The 12,017-nt window shown below is 41.6% G+C and overlaps 1 pseudogene; it reads right to left on the bottom strand.

Moving 5' to 3' along the window:
* Positions 1-8,972: 8,972 nt before the first annotated feature.
* The window catches only part of LOC127201800 (protein MIS12 homolog), a 49,786-nt pseudogene continuing 46,741 nt past the window's right edge, over positions 8,973-12,017 (bottom strand).

The raw sequence follows: 12,017 nt of genomic DNA on the forward strand, positions 1-12,017 counted from the left end.
GTGTTAGGCATTCAATCTACCATTGAGCTGTCTCTTTAGTCCCTAAACCTTCACTTGACAAGAAGCCAGACATAGTCTAGAGTCCTCTGCCTATTTGCCATACAACTTTGGAGACGTAATCTCTCTACCTAAAGCTTTCATCCTTTGTGTCTATAATTGGAAAATTATAGTAATTGTTTGTCAGTGTTGTGAAGGTTAAGCTAATTCACACACACACACACACACACACACACACACACACACACACATGCATGCACAGATGCACACAGAAACTACCATCACATCACCACCAATAAATATCTTCTGAATATAAATTTTTCCTCTGTGCTATAGCTGGGATTTGAGAACACAAGGTAGGTGTTTCCTTTGGGTATCATTTCTCCTACACTGAAGCCTCATCTCCTCTTTCTTTCTGGAGTAGATGCTAGGATGTCAGGAGTGCGAGTCAACAACTCTACCATTAAGCCTTTCAATCCAGTCTCTGAAAGAATTTTTCTTTTCTTTTTTTTAAAAAGAGCTTTGCACTTGTAGTTTCCCCAAACAGTTCAGTTATAGCGAAGTAGATATGTATAGTGCTCTGTGCTCTGTCAAGTACTCAGCAGCAGCATCTCAGATCCAGATGATAACTCATGGCATGAATGAGTTTAACTCATGACTCACAGATGAAGATGAAGCTCCTAGACGTTGTAAAACCAGCCCTACTAATAATGACACAGCACAAGAGGACTTCAGCGTTGTCTGTTCATGTCAGCCTCCTTGTTCACTAGGAACCTATGCTGTTTCTTCAGATATTTAACTGCTTATCTTCATTACGAGGCCTTTTATTGGAATTAAAATGAACAAATGCATGCCCCAGACAGTGTTCGGTGGTAACACCACGCAACCCTGTGCATTGCCTCATGAACAAAATTCCCATAACTTCAGGTTCACTTCCCACAAGAACACATTTTGTGATCCAAACAACTTCCTGGTCTTGAGGTTATCAGCTGGCAATGTGAACAGGGGGATCAAATGGCCATTAGGGCTGAGCTCCTTGCTGCTGTGTGACCTCTGGCTGGTTCTACGACCCTTAAGACTTGGTTTTCATCTAAAAATTAGGTCTCTGGTTTCTTGCTGTCAACCTCATTCCCAAGGAAGTTAAAAGTTGGAGTTTGCAAAGTGTTTCATTTTGTCTTGGGTCCTTTAATCACACACAGGATCTCCAAGCTTCCTCCAGTGTTGCAATTACAATATGCTACTTTGGTCAAAGTGACTCAGGCTAGTTTTCTATGGTTTCTCTTATCATTCACACATATTGTTACTATCTATAGAGTAAAATGAGCAAGTTACCTGACTTGCAATTTTAGATCATGCTGAGATAATAACAGTGGTAAATATTTTCATGCGTTTAATATATAGTAAGAATCATTTCACTTAATATTGATAACAGTCCATATATTGTAGGAACCCACAGAGTTTAGGTCATAGCACTTGTAAGTCATGGCCCTGGGATGTAAACACATGTAGCTTGACTTTGCATCCTGAAGAGGATTTGCATTTGAGAACGGGTGATACAGAGGACGGCATAAAGGACTTTGCCAGAGAATGCAATGACTACTTGGGTTTTGTAGAATGAGTGGGAGGACCTCCATGATATAAACATGAAATAGGAAAATGTAAGGATGTAGGGAGTCAAGGAAACCACATGCTGAAGGGCAAACTGTGCTGAATTGAAACTTTGTCAGCTTCCTTCTGAAAACGAGGACAATAAGAACAGCTCATCAAAAGGGTGTGGTAGGAGAAAGTTAACATGAGAACATACATGCAAGTTACCTAGACCAGTTGCTCAGCATAGTGTGCATGTTGTGACTATGATGAGAATGATGTTGATGATGACCTTGATTTTCTCAGTGCTTAGCCCTTCCTATATTAACAGGTTTATTTTTGATGCATGCATGAGTATTCCCCTCCCCGCCCCACCCCGCATGTGTACAGGTCTCAGACTGACAATTGGGATCATTCTCAGCTTTTTTTCAGTGTGGTCAGGGCCTTTAACGTACTCACTGCTCACTGATAGGGATTGTCTAGCTAGCCAGCTTGCTCCAGAGCTCTTCTAACTCTGTTCTCCAAGTGAAGAAAGTATAGGAGGCTCCCATGCCCACCCCACATTTAGTGGGTTCTGGGAATTCAAACTCCAGCCCTAATATTTGCACAACAAACACTTCACCTACTGAGTCATCTGCCCAGCCACAATATTAATGGTTTTCAATGTTATGTATATAGCAGACACTTGTGGCTTGGTTGAAAATATTCATTCTTATCAGTTTCTACCCTTCCTACCCCTAGCATGGCATTACTATGCCTAAAACATGACATTCAATATCAATTTTTTTGGGGGGGGTGTATTGTCTTTGAGAAGAGTCTCAGCATTGTAGCCTAGACTGTAATGGAACTCAGGATTCTCCTGCCTTAGCTCCCACAGTGCTGGAATTACAGGTGTCTACTATGGTGATCAAAGCAATCCAGAGAGATACGATTCTGAAATGAACCATGAGGAATTGGAGAGCCTTTCTAGGATACAGACCTTCACGGTGTTGCTGATCAGTCATCAGACAGGTGATTTCAGGAAGGAGCCTCTAAGCTAGAGTGTCTAGCTAGCCTGTGGTCAAAGGTTATAAAGCTCCACAAGACACATGGCTCAAAGGAGTGGTTGGGGAGGTGGTGGTGACTCTGCCTTTGCATTATGTTCATTTCTTCTGGCTGCTACAATAAATAGTCACAAATTTGCTGCTTAAAACAAAGGAGGTCCATTCTGCTATGTTTCAGAAGGACAGAAGTCCACAGTGAAGTGGACTGTGGGGCTATGCTCTTCCAGAAGCAGAAGAAGGAGAAGCCATTGCTTGCTTCTTGAGTCTTCATGTTCCTGGTTTCCTTGGCTTGTGGCTGCATTTCAGTGTCTACCTTCATCTCCTCATGGTGTTCTCTCATGTGTCTCTCTCTATGGCTCTCTGTTATGGACAGCTGCTTTGGGGCTCAAAGCCCATTTAAATCTCTGCAAAGGTCCCTTCCCCAAAATATAGGTTCTGGGGATCAGGACGCAGTCATATCTTTCTGCGGCTTCCATCTTGCCGTTGCATCTGTTTAGGCACGCATCCTTTGCAGATTGCTTCTTGACATGCGCATTGAAATGAGTCTTATATTAGCCTGTGCAGCAGTATAGTGGTGGATATTTGGCAACGAAAGGAAGTGAGGTGAAGCCAAAAGCCAGGAAATCTCTTGACCTGAAAGGGGTTCAGGCTGTGAAGGCATGAGAGGAAGAGAAATGAGCATGGTAAGCTCACAAGCGACTGGGGAAAGACGGGCAATGTTTAATTATGGTTCATGAATCAGTGACTTACGGACCAACTGAGAAATGCTAATGGGATTTGCCTTTTCCCTAGTGTATTTCAGACATTAATAAAGACAGTTGCTAATATTTAAAAGCCAGGAGGGAAAACCATCTAGAAGTTCCCACATCTTTAAAAATGTCAGAATCTTTAACCCAGGCACCAATTTGCATGGGCTGATGTCAGGAACTGAGTAGACATAGTTTCTCAGGACAAATCACACATGGCCATTACAACTGCAATAAAATTCAGCCCATGATGACACAAACGTTATTTCATCACTTTCGTAGACTTTGTGGCTGAGAAAGTCAAAGATGACACAGCAGGCAGCTGGTGTCTGCTCCAGCATATCCGGGGCTGGGCTGAGAAGCAGGCATAGCCTTGCTGGGAAGTGTGTGTGCCACAGGACTCCAGAGCTGGGCTTAGCTGGGATAGTGAGCAGAGCTCTTCCATGCAGCTCTCAGTATTACCACAGCAGTTAGTTGTGAATAGGAATGTTCAGAGAGAGACATTTCCTTCATGGCCCATTCCTGAAGTCCTATGGCATTTCGTAGGCTGCACTGATAGAAGAACTGTCAATCAAATTAAAGTCTTCTTCCTTCCATAGTCTCTATAGAGAATATCTGAGGGTGTTTTCATAAACCTGCTGTTCAGATGCAGGTAGTTGAATTATTAAACTCTTTAGTTGATTGTACACTGTCATCCCAGTACTGCTGGTTTTCAAAAAGGCCCTATAATTTTTTTTTTTTTGCGTCTGTGTTTATTTTTTCTATTACCCCCCACTTTACAGACAATGTCTTAGTGTACTGAGACACACCTTTCTCTTTGTAAGTGTTGTAATTTGATGTATACAAAATACAATGCTTGTAATAGGCCAAGTTAAATTACTAAATGATACTGTCACAGTGATCTCATTGTCGCTCTTTATTTTGGAGACAACCCAGGGTTTTAAGATGCACTGTACTATAAACACACACACGGATTATAGCTTCATTTTTTCTGAATACTCTGAGGTAGATAGACTACCTAATAGTATTTGTTCCTCCAATGATGATCATTGGTATGGGAATTTCCATTCTCTTATGTACGGGGAAATACAAAGCAATCCTTATTTAACTGATGGGCTCATGGGAGTAATATTTGGGCAACATTTGTAAGAGTAGGGATGAGACTGGGTCATATGGTCATATGGTCTAATTTTGATTTCTGGAAGAGCTGCAGTGTGTTCATTCAGTCTATTAGCAGTATGTGATTGGTCAGAATTCTAGGGACCCACTGCTTGGTGCTTTACAGCTTTACTGATGCCTTATTTCACCTTTATTCTGTGAGTTATTATATTGAATACCCACCATATGCTTCTTTGCCTTTTTGGTATGTTCTCCAGTAAGTTAGTTTTCATGCTCCCTAACTTTACTCTATTGTGGTTTCTGTTCCCTTTTTGTTGCTTTCCCGAATACACATTTTTTAGTTGCTGCTGCATCTTACCACTTCACAGATGAGTGCTGTTTGCTTGTTCCCATAGCAGGTGAGTTTGGTTCCCTGGGTTGGAGCGCTATTGGAAGGAAGCTCTCAGGCTGCAGTTCTTACTAGGCTGCTTCAGGCTGAAAGGGTGGGTAATTCATTACAGTAGGCTCTCCATTGAAAACACGTGGCCAGTGTAACAAACTAGCACAAGTTTGAAGTCACAAAACAACAAAAAATATGATTTCATTGTTTTGGAGGTCAGAGTTGAAAATCAGTACCACAGAATTGAAGTCAAGGTGATTTCATGACCATGCTACCTCTGGAGGCTCTGGGGGTGGGTCCTCCTTGACTCTTCTTAGATGCATCAATCTCAGCTCTGTTTCTATATTCGCATTGCCCTTCCCCCTTGTGTGCCTTGTCCTCATTGGTCCTTTCTTTCTTGTTTGTTGTGTAATGGTACTAAGACACAAAATTGTCCTACTTCCCTGCATGTTGTATGGTTAAAATGAGCTAATGGATACAAGTTTGAACAACATGATGATTTTATATATGTACATATAGGCATTCAGAGCCTACCTAGACAATGTAAGGCTTATCTCAACATTTTTAATTTAAGCATTTCTGCAAAACACACACCACACAAAAACAATGTTGTCAGGTCCCAGTGATTAGGACCTCATATTGATTACTGTGAACCAGGAGAACTACACAGAGCCAGGAAGGATGACAGAGGTGCAAGAAAGCATAATAACATTGGAAGAGCTGCAGGGAGTGTGGTCCTAGGATGGGAGTAGATGGGAAGAAGGTTTGAGGATGAGTACTGAGGAGGGATGAGAGGCTGGATTCTTAGCAGACATATGACCTGAGCAGATAGAAAGAGGGCAGCAGGTCCTGGAAAGGCTGCATGGAGTTTAGAATAGGTAGGCATTTCTTTGGCTGATACTTATATTACTAGTAAACACTATATTGCCCAAATATTCATCTTCACCAGCAGTGACTTGAGAGCAAACACTACCTCATGCTTCCTTTAGACAAATTCTAGAATCTAGAAATAGAGGTGAATTGCCCAGGACTTCATGATTTACCCTATTGTGTAATTGAGAAGAGCTTAATTTAGAAAGTATGAGTTTTTTTTTATGGGAATATTTAGTATTATGTAAGTATTTAGTAGTTAGAAAACAATATCCTTTCATTTGATTAATTTTGTGAATGTTTATTGTTTGCCAGGTTCTTTTGCAAAAGAGAGACCTGCTGGAGTGAACATGACAATGCTTCAGTGAGCCTCCATTACAAAAGGAAGGGGGGTAGACCACTAAGAAGTAATTGGTGGAGGCCTTTGCTACAGAAATAACAAATGATGTGGCCAAGGTAGGTACCACTTTTTATATAGATGAGAGTTGGGAAGCAATAGATGGTATGGGTAAGAAACTGGTCTTAGCATCTATGCCTGCCTTTATGGCTCTGGGTAAGTTATTTCACCACCCAGGTTGCTTCTTCTCCTCATGCAAAGCGAATAGTAGCAGTGTTGCAGCTTACCTGCAAGTTCCTAGACAATGTTTCCTGAAAGAGGCTGCATTTGTGTCTCCTTGAATTTGGGCAGAATTGTGGTCGTTTTGGTCAACATAACAAGACAGAGGTGACAGTCAGACTTGTGAAGTTAGATCACTTACAAAGCTAATTCATGTACTCCCAACTGCCTTTCCTAGACCATTGGCTCTTGGATGCCCAAGGTGCACATACTCAGAGCCATGATCTTGAGAATATCTTCATGAAGGCCTCTGGCCAGGAGCCTTCAAGCTATCCAAGCCTAGAGACCTCAGATGCCCCAGCACATGATTTTCAAGTTACCAGAGCCATTTGATTCTTCCCAGTTAAGGTTCAATGTCCAAAGGAGGAGAATAGCCATTTCACACTGCATTCTGCATTTTATGACCCAGAGATTCTGTGGACTTAACAGCACAGGCCATCTCCACAGTCTTAGTTGTTTGTCATGTAATGGTACTAAGACACAAAATTGTCCTACTTCCCTGCATGTTGTATGGTTAAAATGATACAAATTTGATGGATACAAATTTGAACAACGTGATGATTTTATATATGTACATGAAGGTGTATGTATGTATGTACGTATGTGTGTGCCTCTCTCTTCTCTCTCTCCCTCTCTCTCTCTCTCTCTCTCTGTCTCTTTGTCTCTGTCTCTGTCTTTCTGTCTCTCTCTGTCTCTCTGTCTCTGTCTCTGTCTCTCTCTCTTTGTGTGTGTGTGTATGGGTGTTTAGGCAAGATGTCAACCTTGGCTGTCATTCTTCAGGAGTCATCCATCTTATTTGAGACAGGATCTTTCACTGGGATCTTAGACCCGGCAATTAGGGAAGGCTGGATAGCTAGCAAACCCCAGGGATCTTCTTATGTATGTGTCCTCAGAGCTGGGGTTACAAGTGCCTGCTGCCATACCCAAAGTCTTAGGTGGTTCTTGGAACTGAATTCAGCCCTCATGTTTTGAGGGCACACTTGACTAAGTTCAGAATACCCCATCTCTGAAAACCTATTTGTTTATTTATTTATCATTCATTTATTACAAGAACAGAGATTGGTGCTGTGTCTTCCCATGATGGAGGAGTTACAGGGTGAGAGGTCACACCATAAAGAGGAAGGGCCTTAACTCATGCTTTTATTGGAAATATATTCCCTAAAAAATTCTCATCCCCACAATAATGATATCAATCAAAGTACAAATGTTCAACCTCAACACTGTACTATTGGGAAGTCAGTGTTTCAGCACATGCATTTTATGGGACATATTCACACCATAACACTGGCCCATTTATTAAATGTCCATCTAATGATGCCACCTCTGTCCCTCTAAGTCTCACTCTGTCATTTAGCCATAATATCACTTTTCTTTGTTATATTCAGTGTTGAGTCTAATCTTTCTGTCAATGCAAAACTCTGCTGAAGTGGTCCATATATTTATCCTAAGAGTCCCGAATAAGTCTGCCTTACCAATATAACAAGCATCAGAATCCAAGATTGGGTTTTTTTTTTTTTTTTTTTGGTTTTTGTTCTTTTATTTGTTTCTGGTTTTGTTTGAGACACTTTGCCCAAGTTTAAACCAGCTTTTAATGACACACACTCACCCACGCAGGACTTTTGCTTGTCACCAAAATTTTTACTTTTACTATTAGCGTGTGTTGGGGGCAGAGTGTGCACATGTCACAGTGCACCTGTAGAAGCCAGAGGACAATTCTGTGGAGTCAAGTCCTTCTTTCCACTCTTACATGGCTTCTGGGGACCCGATTCAGGTTGCCAGGCTTGTACTACAAGCACTTTTACTTGCTGACTCATCTCATCAGCCCTTGACTGTCCTATAAACACGGAATGGAATGTGACAGGTGTAACCCCTGCTACCCATCCTGCCCATCTGCTCCAGCTTTGTGACTTCCTTAATATGCTCTGCCTTATGGGTTTTCTGCTGACTGTCTCCTCTGCCCTGGAAGATCCCATAGCTGCACAGGTAATGTCTTCTCTTTTAAGCTTGACTTAAACCTTACATTTAAAATCTGGCATGCCCCGTTTAATCTTGCTATATAGTTCACCTCATATTTCTGACCCCTCTCTTCTGTATCCTTGTTCCATTGTTTTTTCTGTTTCTTCCCCCTTCTGTTCCCACCACACAATGTGGTGTGCTAAACTTTAAGATGCACACAGGCTGAGTATATTTTACCACTGAGCTACATCTCCAGTCCAGATTTCATGCTTTACTATGCCCCAGTCACCGATGTACCACATGTGCCCAGCTCATGGTTGCACGATGTACATCATTCAATGAATGAACATGCATGCCTGATTTCCACAGTGGAAATGAGTAGTGACATTCAGTTATGTGAGGATTCCACTCTCTCCCAAAGTCACACTAAAACATCCCTAACAGCAGAAGGGGTCCAATCCTAAAAGAAGACCTAGAGACATTACCAGGTCTGTGGCAGGTCAACCCAAGTTCTGGAAAGGGGGAAAATCAGATGAACACAAACTTTGCTTCAGAACTCTGAACTGGAGCCTGAAGTTTTACAAGATCAGACTATCTGCTTTGTAAAGTCTGGGAAGGGATGAGGAAGAGGACCTAAACCAAAAGAGCGAAGAAAGGAGCTACCTATTTCCAGGGTCTCTCTTTTTGCTCTTGAGAAATGAAGGTGTTTCCAGTCTTTTACAGCCCTTTTCTGTGTTGCCTCTGTTCTGGAGTTTTCTGCCATTCTGCACCAGAGACACCAAAGTCTCTCCCTTATGTTACTAGCTCCATTCCCTCTGCCAATATTTTTGAGCTCATCAAAGAAATTCAAAGTCTCTTTGAGTATGTCTTCAACAGTGTTTTGCTCCCCTAATTCTATAAGAAGGGCCTGCTTGGTGTGCAATCCAACCTTAGCCTTCTAGAAAACTTCAATTTCCTTTATAGGAAGCTGGAATTCTTCTCTAAAAGGGTGCATCTCCTGACACTTATCTCCAGGAAGCAGGATGTTTGGGGGAATATACAAAAGTGACCGCAAAAATATTGAGAAGTTCTTTGATGAAGCAAAGAGACTTCTCAGAACAGGGCTAACCTCACTGTCTGGGATGCCCTCCAGCTTCTTTAGAATAACCTGTTCAACAGCCTGCATCACATCAAGCAGATGGCCTAGAAATGCTATGCAGATCCTCAGCAGGCAAGTTTGTGCTGTGAAGCCAAAGAGCTGTACCTCCGAGGCCTTCGGCTCCACAGACACCTTGCTTTACTTACTTTGACACTCTCAATTGTGAAAACTAAATACTTTTGCTCCAACCCAACTAAATTCTATTTTCTTTCCTTCAAGTAAGCACATACTGGGTGCATATGCTTCAAGAGCCAGTTTGAATGCATGTCCCTGAAGAACCAGTTACCTCCTCCTCCAAAATTCTCTCAGTGTTGTCAACTCATGTACCATCTCTTCTTTTCTGGATTAGGGTCCCTGTGGTTGAGATTAAACCTGAGAGGTCCAGGCCATCTCAACAAGTGTAATGACTTTTAGATTCCACAACCACCATAGACAAGACCCAGAAACCACAGCCTGAAAAACATTTTAAAACTCAATTACTCAAACATCATCTACTTTGAGAGAAAGTATGGCTAGAGAAGTGATTGTTTTAAGATGACTTGAGAAGATAATTTCAATCTTTTATTTTCCTTATCCTATATAGTCACTGTGTTAGAAGAAATCAGTGGTCTATGTCTTCTTGGTTTGTGGATAATTGGTGTTGTACATGCCTCAGCATGGGACACTTTTAACATGGCCTCTTGGGTCTTTGTAATCATGAGTTGTTGAGGGTGTCAAATCCAAGGAAGTGTCTTATTAGTACAGACTCTTAGCTAATTAAATAGCCAGCATGGATCAATCAATAAGGCATTTCTGCACCTCAGGAACTAATGTTTCTTCTCTATAACTGTCTTTGAAAAATGGAAACCTCAAGTTTGTCCTTGACTCCAGATGCTCCCCAGCAACCACCCCTTTTCTGTTCAAATATTCACAGAGCTGTGAGTCACAAGCTGTGTAGATTTGCTCTCATAACCTCCTCTCATCCTTCTCTCTTATTTTAAGCAGAGGCAGATCCACACTGTTCTGTGGTGATCACCACTGGCTCCTCTATTGTTTAGCTTGTCACTGTCTCCAAATGCTTGGCCTCAGTCCACCTTCCATCCTCTATGCCCAGGGGGCTGCATTCAGCTCTCAGAGTACTGTTTCATCATCTGACCCAGTTGGTCACTCCACTCCTTATGGAAGCCTTTCTTTACACCATGAGAAGAACTGGCCCTCCTTTGATTCTCCTGCACCTCACCAGAGATCCCCTGTCTTGCCTGGTGAACTTTTTCTTTATATGCTAATGCCCACTGAAACATCTTTAAACAAATCCTTCCACTAGGCTCGAGACCCTTCTGTCCAATGACCTGTTGACCAGATACCTCAAACTTAGCATGACCAAAAGAGAACTGGTTTCCTTCAAACCTCTCTGGCCCAACCTTCTTTTCATAGTAAATGTCTCTTCCTTTCTTCAAAGTGATCACTTTGAAGATCTGGAATCATCTTTGAGTCTTCTCCCCTCTGTATCAGATCCAGTCACAGATTCTCAGACACTTGCCTTCAAAATATTTTTTAAAATATGTTATGATTCTGAACACTTCTTCCCTCACTGTTGCTACCATCCTATTTTCAGCCACCCTCATGTCTTATCTCATCTATGACAGTGTTCTTGGAATGCCCTCCCTCTTTCCATGTGGGTGGCTTTCTGGCCTGCTATCTCAATGTCATTTTAAACTCATGCATTTAATTACGTTATTCCTTAGATCTGATTCTTGCTGGGCATTCTCTTGCCAGCAAGAATAAAGCCCACAGCTGTGGTCAATAAGGTTGACATGCACCTCTGACATTACCTATACTTTGAACCATATCACTTATGCCTCCTTCCATTGAGTGCTCCTCTCCAGCCACATGACCCTTGCTGATCATCAAATTTTGCATCAACTGTTCCCTCTGCCTGGAGTGATCTTTTGCTTGGCAGCCCATCCTGAACTCTATCCATATTTCCATTGAATTGTCTTCTTTTTAAGAGACTTCTGACTAAGCCCAAGTGAAAAATTCTTCTTATCTGCTATGCTGCATTTTCTTTTCCTGCTGCATTTTTTCTTTTGCAGGCATTAGCATAGTGTGGCACATGTATTTATTACCTACCTCCAGTGTCTACATTATAAGCTTCCTGAATCAGAGATTACTTTTTATATTTTAAATTTTAAACATTTAAAGCCTTTACACTTAGACTAGTACACTAGAATATGGCAGGCAAGAGGAATATGATGAATGAATAAATAAAACTATCAAGAAAGGGATTCCTCTTTGCAACAGTCCACACTTCCAGAGAGCTCTTTAAAAAAATATATGATAGCTGCAACAATCTTTGAAAATCCTGCTAGCTACTGTTACTGCCTTTTGCAAAGAGCTCATGTCACAGTATCAAAGAATGATGGAGTCTTATATTGGAAACCAATCAGGGAGATCATTTAATACACATCTTTTATGTTGGTCCTGTATATCCAAAAAATGTCTCAACCATTTCACAGCCACCAAATAACCCATCTCCTGACCCTGTATTCTGTATTGAAATCTGTCACTTCTCTTTTTGACCCTGAGT

Source organism: Acomys russatus, chromosome 17 (assembly GCF_903995435.1).
Source record: "Acomys russatus chromosome 17, mAcoRus1.1, whole genome shotgun sequence".
NCBI classification, from domain to species: domain Eukaryota; kingdom Metazoa; phylum Chordata; class Mammalia; order Rodentia; family Muridae; genus Acomys; species Acomys russatus.